The sequence below is a fragment of the Pollicipes pollicipes genome, unplaced genomic scaffold, assembly GCF_011947565.3.
Source record: "Pollicipes pollicipes isolate AB1234 unplaced genomic scaffold, Ppol_2.1 Scaffold_4219;HRSCAF=4965_pilon_pilon_pilon, whole genome shotgun sequence".
Lineage (NCBI taxonomy): Eukaryota > Metazoa > Arthropoda > Thecostraca > Pollicipedomorpha > Pollicipedidae > Pollicipes > Pollicipes pollicipes.
In genome coordinates this window covers 11,938,851-11,950,993 of record NW_023596448.1, presented here as the reverse complement: position 1 = coordinate 11,950,993, position 12,143 = coordinate 11,938,851, and the positions used below count along the sequence as shown (strand labels likewise).

General features: G+C 47.2%; 1 long non-coding RNA gene across 1 annotated transcript; it reads left to right on the top strand.

Moving 5' to 3' along the window:
* Positions 1 to 263: 263 nt before the first annotated feature.
* Positions 264 to 1,765, top strand: LOC119095911 (uncharacterized). The gene is made up of 2 exons (XR_005093949.1): positions 264 to 568; positions 1,425 to 1,765. It is a non-coding gene; the product is annotated as an uncharacterized LOC119095911 (long non-coding RNA).
* Positions 1,766 to 12,143: the final 10,378 nt, after the last annotated feature.

The window sequence follows — 12,143 nt, the reverse complement described above, 5'->3', positions numbered from 1 at the left end:
GAGTGGTGATTGGTACTTGATTGCTTTGCTGGTGAATGATGATTGGTAATTGATTGTATTGGTGCTGAGTGGTGCCTGGTAATTGATTGTATTGCTGGTGAGTGGTAATTGGCAATTGATTGTATTGCTGGCGAGTGGTGATTGGTAATTGGTTGTATTGTTGTTGCGTGATGATTGGTAACGGATTGTATTGCTGGTGAGTGGTGATTAGTAATTGATTGTATTGCTGGTGAGTGGTGATTGGTACTTGATTGCATTGCTGGTGAGTGGTGATTGGTAACTGATTGTATTGGTGCTGTGTGGTGATTGGTAATTGATTGTATTACTGGTGAGTGGTAACTGGTAATGCCAGTGAGAGCGGGTTCGCACTGTCCTGCACAGGCGGTGCACATCACGGCGACTATGAAACCACGAGCTGACAATCTATTCCCGGCCCAGGACACGAAGACGAGTGCTACCTTGAAGACTTCCAGAGCTACTTGCAAGTTGGGGCCACGAAGTACTTAAGACAGTGCGCGGTATTTAGATGTCGCATGGTGAATGACGAACTTTCTTTAACATACCAGACGTAAGTATGTTGTGGTTCTCTGCAATGTTGTATAGACCCGCCACAAATCTGTAACGAACGGTCATTTTGAGCCAAATTTTACCAGAGTCTGCCTGTCTCTGAGGTCGTCTGCTACCTCTGCAGCGGCAGTGCGTTGCCACGCACCAGCATGATGGGAACAACCGAGCACAGCATGAACACAGTTCAAAACAGAGAACGAGGCGAAACGGAGGACAGAGCAGGACAGAGACCCGGTGGGAGTGCGGAGCAGGACAAAGGAGAGCGCAAGGGGAAGGATAGTGCATGCCAGCCGGCAGGGTAGGGCAGGAGCAGATTGTTTCATTCAGAGGAGAGGTCAGAGTATAGAGGTCACACACAGAGAGCAGAGAAAAGGAGGCGGAGGAAGGAGATCAGAACATGCACGATAGGTAAAGCCAAGAGACAGATCAGAGGACAGGAAAGTCCAGTGCCATTCCAACTGTGCTCTGTCCTTCGCTGGTCCGTCCGCCACGCCGCGCCTACAGAGATCACCCCGCGCCGTGCCGTGCCGTGCAGTGTCGTTGGGCCTGCGCCTCACGTACACAACGCATAAACATGCAAGTGATGAGAGCGCATGGGCACCCTTGTGATTTGGGAGCCCGGGCACCAACAGTTTCAACATTTAAGCATCGGAGCTACACGGTGCTTGCAAAGAGCAGTCCAAAAGTTTTTAATGTTTGTTTAGACCCTAACGACAATTTTTGGGGGGCTTCACACCACAAGGGCACGATGGAAGTGGAATGCAAACCATATGTTGTGTAGAAGGAATGGATCGAAGGAGTTCATACAGCATATCTTTGCGATGAGTGGGTGACACGCGGCGTCTTTTGTATTTCAGATGCGGCAGGGTGGCCCCCAAACCCGACACCTCATGCACCGATGTCCCGGTCAGCCGTTTCGCCGTGTACCCGGAATGTTGCCTAAAGAGATATAATTGCGAGGTGCTGGGGTAAGCCCTGCCAATGAGACTGTGCTGTGTCATAGACTAACCACCATAGCTTCGCAACGGCAGGTGGCTCCCATAGGCATGTCGAAGCGACTGTGCTCTTCGGGGCGCGGGCATGCACGCCACATTTTCGGAAGGCTCATCGTGTGATGACCAGTGTTTGCGAGCATGAAGGTAGGATAGTACGACTATACACATCTGGCGCTAACAAAAATACATTGAAAACGCCCTGACTAGTATTTTTGAGCCGTGAGAGGAGATGCAGCGACACAACGTTCATCTCATAACTTTCATTTTACCATACATTCAGACCCCTATACTCATCCAAAGCTTTAACTCACCAATAACCCCAACTTTATGTCTCTCCCTGGCAGTATTCCCATCCAAACGTCTGCACAAATCCCAACGAGCGGCGCCTGTGCAAGGCAACGTCTGTAACTGGGTGTCAAAGCAGCTATAATCCCATCGAACGCAGATTCAGAATGTCGCCTTGTGAGTGGGAGGTCAAATTCCGAAAATAAGCAGACGAGTTTCAAAAACTCAGCGGGTATAGCTTCTTGTTACTCCACATTGCAAGACATGGTCCAACACGAACTTCCTTTTGATAAACAGACTTAGATATTACTTTGGAAGTCAAGAGATGGAGCCTTTCTCCCCGGCTTTGGTCCTCGGACCACATCCAAATAACTTTAAAATGAGCAAAGGTATGTTACGCCAACTTGACCACATCTGCTCACAGTCAAGCCAGACCAACCACAACTGGCTGCATTCATCTGAGCAGACCACGCCAAATGTTAAGTCACTCTGACAATTGCTGAGAACATTCGTCTCAACTAGCCACGTCTCAGCACAGCTATAACAGACCGGACTCAGCTGACCACAGATGCCGACAGCCTGGTCAGGCTGACCACAGACGCCGACAGCCCGGTCAGGCTGACCACAGACGCCGACGGTCTAGTCAGAATGACTGCAGATCCGGCGGTCTGATAAGACTGATCGCAGGCGGCAGTCTGGTCAGACTGACCACAGGTGACAGTCTGGTCAGACGGGCCGCAAATAGTCAAAATGACCTAAACTAACCACTTCTGACCACACAAACGGCAGGCTATCGGGAGATGACTACAATCCCGGCAGAATACTACCATATGACCAAGGCCGCGTCGAAGCGACGGCACTGAGCTTCATTCACCTAGACGCAAATGTTAAACGTCAGTGCATATTGTACCGTTTGTTCGTGCAGCGTTATAAACGGCGAGCGCTGAACAGACGACAGAACGGTGCAGCGTGCCATAGCCGTAGCATGATAGCTCGCACTGGAACAGAATGGCAGCGAAGCCTGAAGACATGAGACTTCCACTTCTGTGCACAAACCTCTAAGGATGGCGAAGTGACGCGTGGGCAGTGATCATTTTAGAAACAGTACTGGCTGGAGTGAAGGAGCTGAAGCTGTCACGTCATGGGCGGCTTTGAGTGCTCAGGCTTTCCAGGCGCCAGAATTCGGCGATAATCCTATGATGACGTGTGTGAGGGGATCTGTTGTCCGTGCGCGCGTTCCCCTGCCGCTGTTGTTCGTCTACACCATCGGCCGCTGCTGCGCTTTTTTTGTTGAGGTGTCTCTCTAATGTCGCTGCGGGGGCCTCCGTACACACCATCTCCTGAAGAACACGACTTATTTGAAGATCCCATGGTTCAATCTGCACGTGTGGACTCCGAAAAACACGACGCCAAGGCACACATGTGAGCCACACTGGAGGCCTCCACTGAATACCAACGAATCCGGGGCTACCGGTGAATTAAACTGGGAGCCTTACAGTAAATACTAATACTGGCAGCGTCCCGTCCTTGACTAATCCACACAAATTCGGTGTCTCGCCGCGTTTGCTCCAAGCATATCCATTTTCCGGCTCCCACCTCCCACCACTCATACCTGGTGCGCAAACGGGTTGGACCCCCTGCCGCCTTTCGTGTACCCTTCCCAGCGCCTTGGTATCATAATGGGCTCGCTCACGCGGGTCCCCATTGAGATTAAGAAGCATTTGATCATCCATTTCAAACACTCATTAAACGTCCATTTATGCCCTTTCTAGGGAATTTTCATACTTGAAGATACTGAAAGGGATGTTCCACATTTGTATGGCGCTTTGAACTGAAAAAGCCACCTTGAGGACCATTCCATGCAGTTCACGGTCATATCGTTTTTAAGACCTAAAGAGATCTTGTTCCTGAGTTACATGCCCCAGAAAATAGTGAAAAGGTTTATTTGGAGCCTATTTCACAGATGCCTCGGTATTAATGACGTCATAGAAACGTCATGCGATCGCAGTCATACTACAGGCTGTTTTCTGCTTATGGTCAAAACAGCATGGCTGCTGCTGCATTCGCAAAAACCGTGATGCAGCATGTATGATACAGTGTGCGGAAGATGATTGGCTGTTAGCAAGATTTCGCTGCTGAGTGCGAGGCGCAAACGTAAGCGTGAGCACTATCGGGTTGTGCGGCACTCGTCGCGAACGGGGCATTTTTCCTTATTTCTAGGCCACAGGTCAACGCTATGAAAAGAACGACACTGTCTGTAAAAAAGGACGGCACCCAAAAAACGGTCACTCTCCCGAAAGTTACAAAAAAGAAGACGCGACGGCCAATCTGTCTTGTTTTCCCTGCTGGCGTTTTTTCTTCCTCTTGAAGAGACCTCTTGAGCCGCATTACGGACCCCGTTGGGACTTTATTTTGGAGGGAGGTCAGGGTGAAATGCGGTGTTATGACTGAAAATCTGTGCGGAAATTGCGAGAAAACATGCAATTTGATAGTTGCGCGAGCTGTGCAAGTGTGAGACTACACCTATCTGACAAAAGTGTGTGAACCGGCGGCTTGAAATGTGTGTGATCACTGGTGGTGTGTGCCAGTGGCTTGTACTGATCTTGATGTGATGGGGAGTGTGCGTGCAAGGTTTATACCTCTGAGAGAGAACATTGTTTTGGTATTCTTTAAGTCTACTGACTCCCAATAAAATGTGATATATTGATACCTGCCTCTACCTTTGTGTTTGTGTTTGAACATGGCAAAGAAATTGAAAGAACTGACAAACTAAGAAAAGCGTAGCACTTATGCACTTATGTAGCAGGGGCGTACAAGGGCAAGCTGGTACTTCATTCTGATCTTGCCAACATTATGAGCCTATTGAGGTACTGTAGCATGTAATTAATTCATTGCGTGTCTTATCAGCAATTCATTTTGACAGAAGGGGCTGGTGCCCACAGCTTGCTAACGCACATGCTCAGCATAGGCTCACATTATTTGACTTTGAAAAATTGTCTTTCCCTAAAGAATTCTGAAAATATAGACCCGTATTATCACTGATGCACATTGTGCTGACTTCACAAATTTCGTATGCAGGTGAGCACTGCTCGTGAGTCATCAATATCATAGTCACTGCAACTTGCATGAGATGCTGGGTGCTGAGAAAGGTGGAAAAATATTGCTGTTGGTGTCTTGGGTAGCAATTTATCATACTTTTTATCATGAGCCTTGTGTGCACTGGCAGCTTTATCACTTCCTTGCATTTTGCCCATCCAACCATAACTACATGCACTTGTCATGCCTCCTTCATGATGGAATGTATTAAGAGAGCAGCATGGATTGCAGTACAAAAACCACATGGTTGTTCATTATGTCATGCCGCAGTACGGCACTGAGGTAGTGCACAATGAAGCTGTTGATCCGTGCGATTACACAATGTACCACATTGGTTGATTACTCTATGTCAAGCCTTTGAGACAGCAGTTTACAAGTTATGAATTACTGGCAACAACTGATTTAACAATGCCAAAGGACTATGAACAGCGAGAGTGTCATTTCACCACAATGTTTATATCAAGGTTAGCTACTAATTGCATAAATAATCCTAAGCAACAAAATATATTGGTAGCCCAACCTTACCATTTTTACCATTTCAGTAATGGCAATGTTTTGGCAACCAATCCATAACAACGTTACAAATTTGTTTATTTTCGCATGACACCCCGTTTCTAGTTATACAGTAACTACTGTGCACATCACATGATATCAATGTCCGGACAACAGCACCGCACGCAGCGATGAGTCGACAATAAAGCATTGGCAAAATCATCAACAGCATACCAGCAACAGCAGCAGCACAGCATATCGTGCCTTGATATTAACAATCAGACATGAAAGCTGGCGATCGCGATGTTGCGTATGTCAAACAGCCCACCAAAGCTTTTCTTACGGCCGGCACCAAGACAAAAAATCAACAAATAACCCACCCACTAAACCCTCACCCGACACAGACTTCGCGACGAGAATGGCCGCTTGGCGTCAACTTTTGTGTGTTTGGGCGTATTCTTGAAGTCTGGATGCCAGATGCTGCCAGGTATGGTTGTCGTCACAAAACCATTCCATGACGTCATCAAACAATGACGTAATGGAGCCCAGTTTTACAAACTTTGAAATTTTGCTACTTAGCGTCATTTTGAACCTTGAACGCTTACCCATAGCTCCAACTAAACTTTTCTCATCATGTCTGATGTGTGACCTTGAAAGTGTCTCCTTGAAATAGTCTGCACATCTTTGCGGGCTTGTAACTCAGAAACTAAAGGGATTTGGGTCTGAAGAAGGAAAGCGCTGTGAACTTCACCGAATGGTCTTCAAGGTGGCTATTTCGTTCCAAAACCCCATACAAATGTGGAACACTCCCTTAAAGTCCATCGGGTCACTTTGCTGTCAGTCGGAAATGGACGCGGCTACTGGGCTCACCCCAGCCGTGCCTAACCTGGACGACAACTCGTTCTCTCGCCTGACCTCCAGGATGACCGCTCCATACGGGACGATGGTACATCGGGTCTCGTCCACGACGGGGCGATCCACCGCTCTCTCGGCCGCGCCCGCCGCTCGCAGCTTCCCATTGCTGCGCATGCGCCTTAGGCAGTGCCTCGTCCAGCACGGATATGCGCCGAGCACTGCTCTGTGCTGCTATCGCCGTGAGGACACAGTGTGTTTTTTTTTTTACCTCCATTACTAAATATATCGTAAAACGATTAAAACGAACTGAGCACATTTACGATTGTTATCATGTCCACAGTGCACATACCTGTATCTTCTTAATACGCTCCACTATTATGGAAACAATTTACACTCCGCTGAACGGACACAGCTGCAAAGCGATTGTCTATCTTGTAACGTGTGTCCGGCTCGAGACGGTGGTGCATTTGAACATCTTATCACCTGAACACACGCCCTTCATATCTGCCATCTGGCCCTCTGTGTGTTACGTTGATTCATCAACTCCATCAACGAAATAACTGGTGAAAAAACACCAATCAGTTGAGCAAATAAGGGAGTCAAACACGGCGGAATATTTTATTCGTAGTCCACAGTAATAGCAACAGGTTAAAAAAACTGAAGGCCATCCATGACCACCATGTATTTACTGCGGAGTTGCAGTAGATCTTCGAGACCACGAGCGGGTTATAAAGAAATTGGAATTTTTTAATGTTCCTGCTTCCGTGCCCGCGCTCACAGGGTGAAGTCACTTTGCGCTTGTAAACAAAATGTTGTCCACGTCCATGCTTAGTGGCACTAGCTGGGCGGCACTGTATGAAACTAGCGGGATACAGAACTAGCTACTACTGCTATTGCAGAGAGAAAATCTACAAAAAGTCGAAAATATTTCCGGATTGATGATCTGGCTTTCCGCCGTACTTTGCAGTATAGTTCATGCTGGTGATTCTCGTCACTTTTTCACCCCCTCCGTCACAAGAGGCCTTTTCCATGACCTTTTGTGAAGAAGGTACAGTCCAGCTGAAACCAGTGTCCTAGAATTGCCGACTTTGGGTGTAAAGCAACACCCTATGAGGAGGAATTTTTCATTCCATTTCCCGTATTTTGTGTGAATTTTTCACTTCTGCCTGACGTGGTCTAATCGCGTATGCCAAACCCCTATTTCCCTTCCTGAAGTTTCCAGATGTCATCCAAAACCGAGCTCACTTGAAACCACCAAACATAAACGAGGCTCCGCAGAACCTGGACACCTATGGCTATGTCCTGCCTCACCTACATCCGAATCATGCATATGTATGCACAGAGCAAGGGCGCCAGGTACCTCCAAGCTCAAGAACCCGAGCGACCCCAGCCGCTTGCACGCATTAAGTTTGGTTTGTTTGCAGAATGCATCACAATATGCAGCTGTGCGCCAAATGCAAGGTTTTCACGCATCTACTATTTTTTTGGTCTCACCATCACACCACGAAAGCAGAGCCCGGTGCAAGCACCAGCAAGATCTGGTAGGGAATGTTACTCCACGTATTTCTTTTTTCCCGGGGAAACCTGACCACTAAATTGCATCACTCTCGAAATGCATGAGTGAAAAGTTTAAGAAATGCCTTCTAATTTAAACTTACAAGATGAATATCACCACTTGAGCACTTACATTAACAGATTTTAAGCCAAATCAGCTGATTACAAAGTTTTGCGAGAAAAGTACCAGTCTTTATATTTATTTAGCTACTTTTGTTTTTCTTGGTATCGTAGCAGTGCCATACCCCTTTATTCTTCCTTCCTTTTCGATTGTCTTTGGAGGTATCATCTACCGCTTAAACTTTTAACCAATTTCTCTGCAAGATGCTCCAACTGCAAACTTGCACGTATTTCATACATAAATTGAATTAGTTCGCCAGCCGCCCAAATATGATATGCACCCAAGCGTGAACAATTTACAGGGAATGAGGGAGACAATTTGAAGCATGGAACTTATTTTTACCGCCAGTTTTGCCCTCTTAAGCTTTCGGTTTACCGCATTCTTGGTTCATGGCGGAGCTCAATAACGATAAATCCAAGCCTTTCGAGTGTCTGACTCATCAGGCTACCTGCCAAGGCTATTAAGGCAAGACGAGGTTGCCATATAGAGCCCTGCGACAGACCTGACGCAGCTAATACAGAAGTGTTTGATAGCGAAATTCTGCCCTCTGGAGATGTTTGCCGCGCACACCTCTTACTTGTTTCGCATTTTAATCTGAAAGTTTGGTGGGCATGATTGAAATTTTTATTCGGAGGGTGAGTCGGATGACTCTGTCTGCCAGCGGACCATGCAAAAGGTGCTGAATTTTTGTTTTTGGGGGAGCAGGAAGAAGCTAGGAAGTCTTCTGTGGACCAAGTAATTGCTTACCTTACCTGCTTTCCACACATGAACAACAAAAAATATTGCAACCATTTAGCTTCGAGTTTGCGACAAATATGCGGCTTAAAGTGAAAGCTCTACATTTGAAGGGATCGAAGCAAACATGACATATCTGATTAAAATACCTCACTTCTAACCATTGGTACACTTTTACGTGGAAAAGAATGCTCTAGATAACACAATTTCTTTTTTAGGACATGCGTTCCTCAATACGTCACTGTTTGCATCACCGTACCTTACACAACATCTATTTAAGTCAATTGACGGCCGTTGATTTGTAAATTGTGCCTACGAACACCAGATATGAACGATTCGACCACTTTCTGTTTTCGCTTTGATCGCCACATAACCAATGGAGTGACATTATTTGAATGGCGTTATTGTGGCGACATGGATGTCTGGGTGATCTACACATATTTGCGGGCTCTAGCTTGGAAATTGGGGGAGTTTGGTTTAACAAAGGCGGGACTGTGAACTGCACCGAACGTCTTCAAGAAAGCCATTTCCGTTCAAAACCCTGAGCATATGACGAACACTCGCTTTGAGAATGGCCTCAAATTCATTACACCTGTCCAACTTTGTCTTGAGCGAAGGCAGGTCCGGTTTTAGAAGCGATGTGGTGATTCGCTCCCGGCGCTGGTGAAGGCAGCCATGCCAGGCGGGATGCCGCGGTCGGCACGTGAGGAAATCGGCTAAGCACGAGTCTAAGAAGCGCCCTAGCAAGATGTCGTGAGATTTCACGGGAGATTTCACACCACACGTGTGGCAAATGATACCGTGGATTACTTGGTAGACCCCACGTGCTGCTGTATGCTGGTGTGCCGCCCGGGCGGCAGTGGCGGACGCCCTTGATCTGGTAGCTCTTCGCCTGTAGATGGCCCGCATTTGGCGTGCGCGTTGTCGTCATGTAATGCTGCACTTAATTTGTTTTCGTTTGTTTGTATTTGTTTGTTTTGCACTAATTGCACTTCATCTACTCATGAGTGAAACTTTATCATTTAGAGCAGTCAGACGCACTTAAAAGCATATCAGTAGTTACAAGTGAGCTTTTACATTGTATCTGAGGTTTGCCTCAATGTTTTCAAATGTTGAACAGTCACTTTAACATACAATTAGACACGATCAGTCCAGTATTCGAACGCACTCGTTTACCGGAATGTTAGGGCGCACTTCAAGTTGAGCTGTGCAGAATAGGTTTCTCGTCGTGTAACACCAGGTAGTCTTTCAGCAGAAAGTCGCGTCAAACAAGTACTATCCAATTATTCACTTGGCAAAATGTCAGAGTATTTTTGGGTAAAAAAATGGCACTAGCGCATGCGCTCGAGGAGTCACACCTGCAGGCAACCATATCACCGGTGTCTATAGTACAAAAATTAGGTCCGGTGTTGTTGCATAGTTTGAGTCCTATGCATATTAGGGATATCAAGAACATATCAAGAGCATTTTCACTTTGGTGTAGCGTGCGAGAGCCTTAGAGACCGGTTACACAGGAAAGATGAAGCGTGGGTGGGTGGGTTGAGGTAGCCCGGAGAATCTCGCCCAGCAGGTGCTGTGAACCAAAAACCACACAGGCATGTTGTTGAGTATGTAGCACCCTTTGACAACGGACAACAAAACGAAGGGTTGAGCGAACCGCTGCAGGTGTGGGTTACAGGACTTCTGTGTTCGCAACATGACTCAAAAGCATCTGAGCAGCTTACGAAATCATTACGCACAGTGCAGAGATTGAAACAAATCGATCATGTAAGACGTCCGTAAAATTGTGAAGATGGTAGAGCACCCTTTTGGCCGTCTTGACAGGTCTCGGGGGGGGGGGGACTTCTGGCTGCCGTGCACAGCGTCAGGAACTCTTCAGGCACGAGGTAAGCAGTATCTGAAACATCCTTCTCAACAGATGATGTGGCAAATGTGCTACACATGTCTCATTGTACATAGCAATGATCTGCGATTGTCAATGATTCTTTGTAATGATCAATAATATATAATCAATATATGCAGCAACAATGCATGTACATGCATGACGGACATGCCTTGTAGGGTGAAGTGGGGTGAGGTGCATCATCTCCAAGTTGGTATCCTTGATGCAATACACCGGCAACGATGTGATACAATTTATCACACACATTCCTACGATCTAATATGCGATACGCTAAACGGTCAGGTGGTGTCAGAGGACAGGACTGACCGTGCCGCGGTCTGCAACACGTTAAACCTTCGCCTCCAAATTCTGTCGTTGACCTGGAATTGCGCGAACGTATGGTAGGGGTTAGGGCTCACAAAACAAGCACTGATTAGCGTGAACTCTAATCCCAGAAATCCATCCATTCATCATGCCGTTGCCTATCACGTCGAACTATTCTCTGGGAATTGCATTCGCTGACAGCTGTGGTCTGACGTTGACCGGCCATAGGTCAGCGACTTAACGAGGTGCGTTCAACCTTTTATTAAAAATGGGCAATTCAGCTGCTTACAGCTATGTTAAGTTTGGCTAGAAACATTAATGTTAGGTACAGCACAAATTAATGGTTTTTTTGTTTCCTTCGCCTCGATCTGTCTGATAGGGCCGGAAACATGTTGTTTATAAAAATAATCCACTTAGAAATTCGTGGCTTTCCTTGCCCTTAAAAAGTCTTTTCTGGCCCCACGCAGGAGATGTCGTGGGTGGGCATTGCCATAAGTCGGGTTTTCGCCCGTTCGTTCTGCTCTGAGCTCACTGTTGACGAGACGTGAGGCGAGACTTCACTGGTGCCGAAACGTTAGGCCTGACGTCACTAGTGCCGAAACGTCAGGCCAGACGTTACTGGTGCCGAAACGTTATGCCTGACGTCACTGGTGCCGAGACGTGAGGCCAGACGTTACTGGTGCCGTCACTTCAGCGCGACGCGGTAAGCATTGAGTTGTAAAGCTGTGGGGCAGTAAGAGCATCGGAAATCTTCGTACAGATAGTGAGAAAACTGCTAATGTGAGGTGCACATGACTTGCGAACCAACTGCGCAGAATTCAGTGGAGAGTATGATGGTGTGCTTTGCAAGCCTATGCCAGTAACCATTGAAATACAATGGCGTGAAAAATGTCACGCGCAAACACGGCGATGATACAAGATGGGACGGCCAGTACAGCGAGCTTTTTCCGCATTGATAATGAGCTATTTTTAGCAGCAGGTGCTTATGACCAGCAATCCAATCGCGTAGAAGGCTCTGTCAAATATTGTGATGTGCTTTGCAAGCTTATGCGGCCAACCATCACACTGATATTGGCGCGAAGATTGAACACGCTGGTGCGCAAACTGCTGCAGAGATAGGCGGCCGGGACATCGGACAAGATGTGCGGCCGGGACATCGAACTGGACGGGCGACCGGGACATCAGATTACATGGGCGACCGGGACATCAGATTACATGGGCGACTGGGACATCAGAT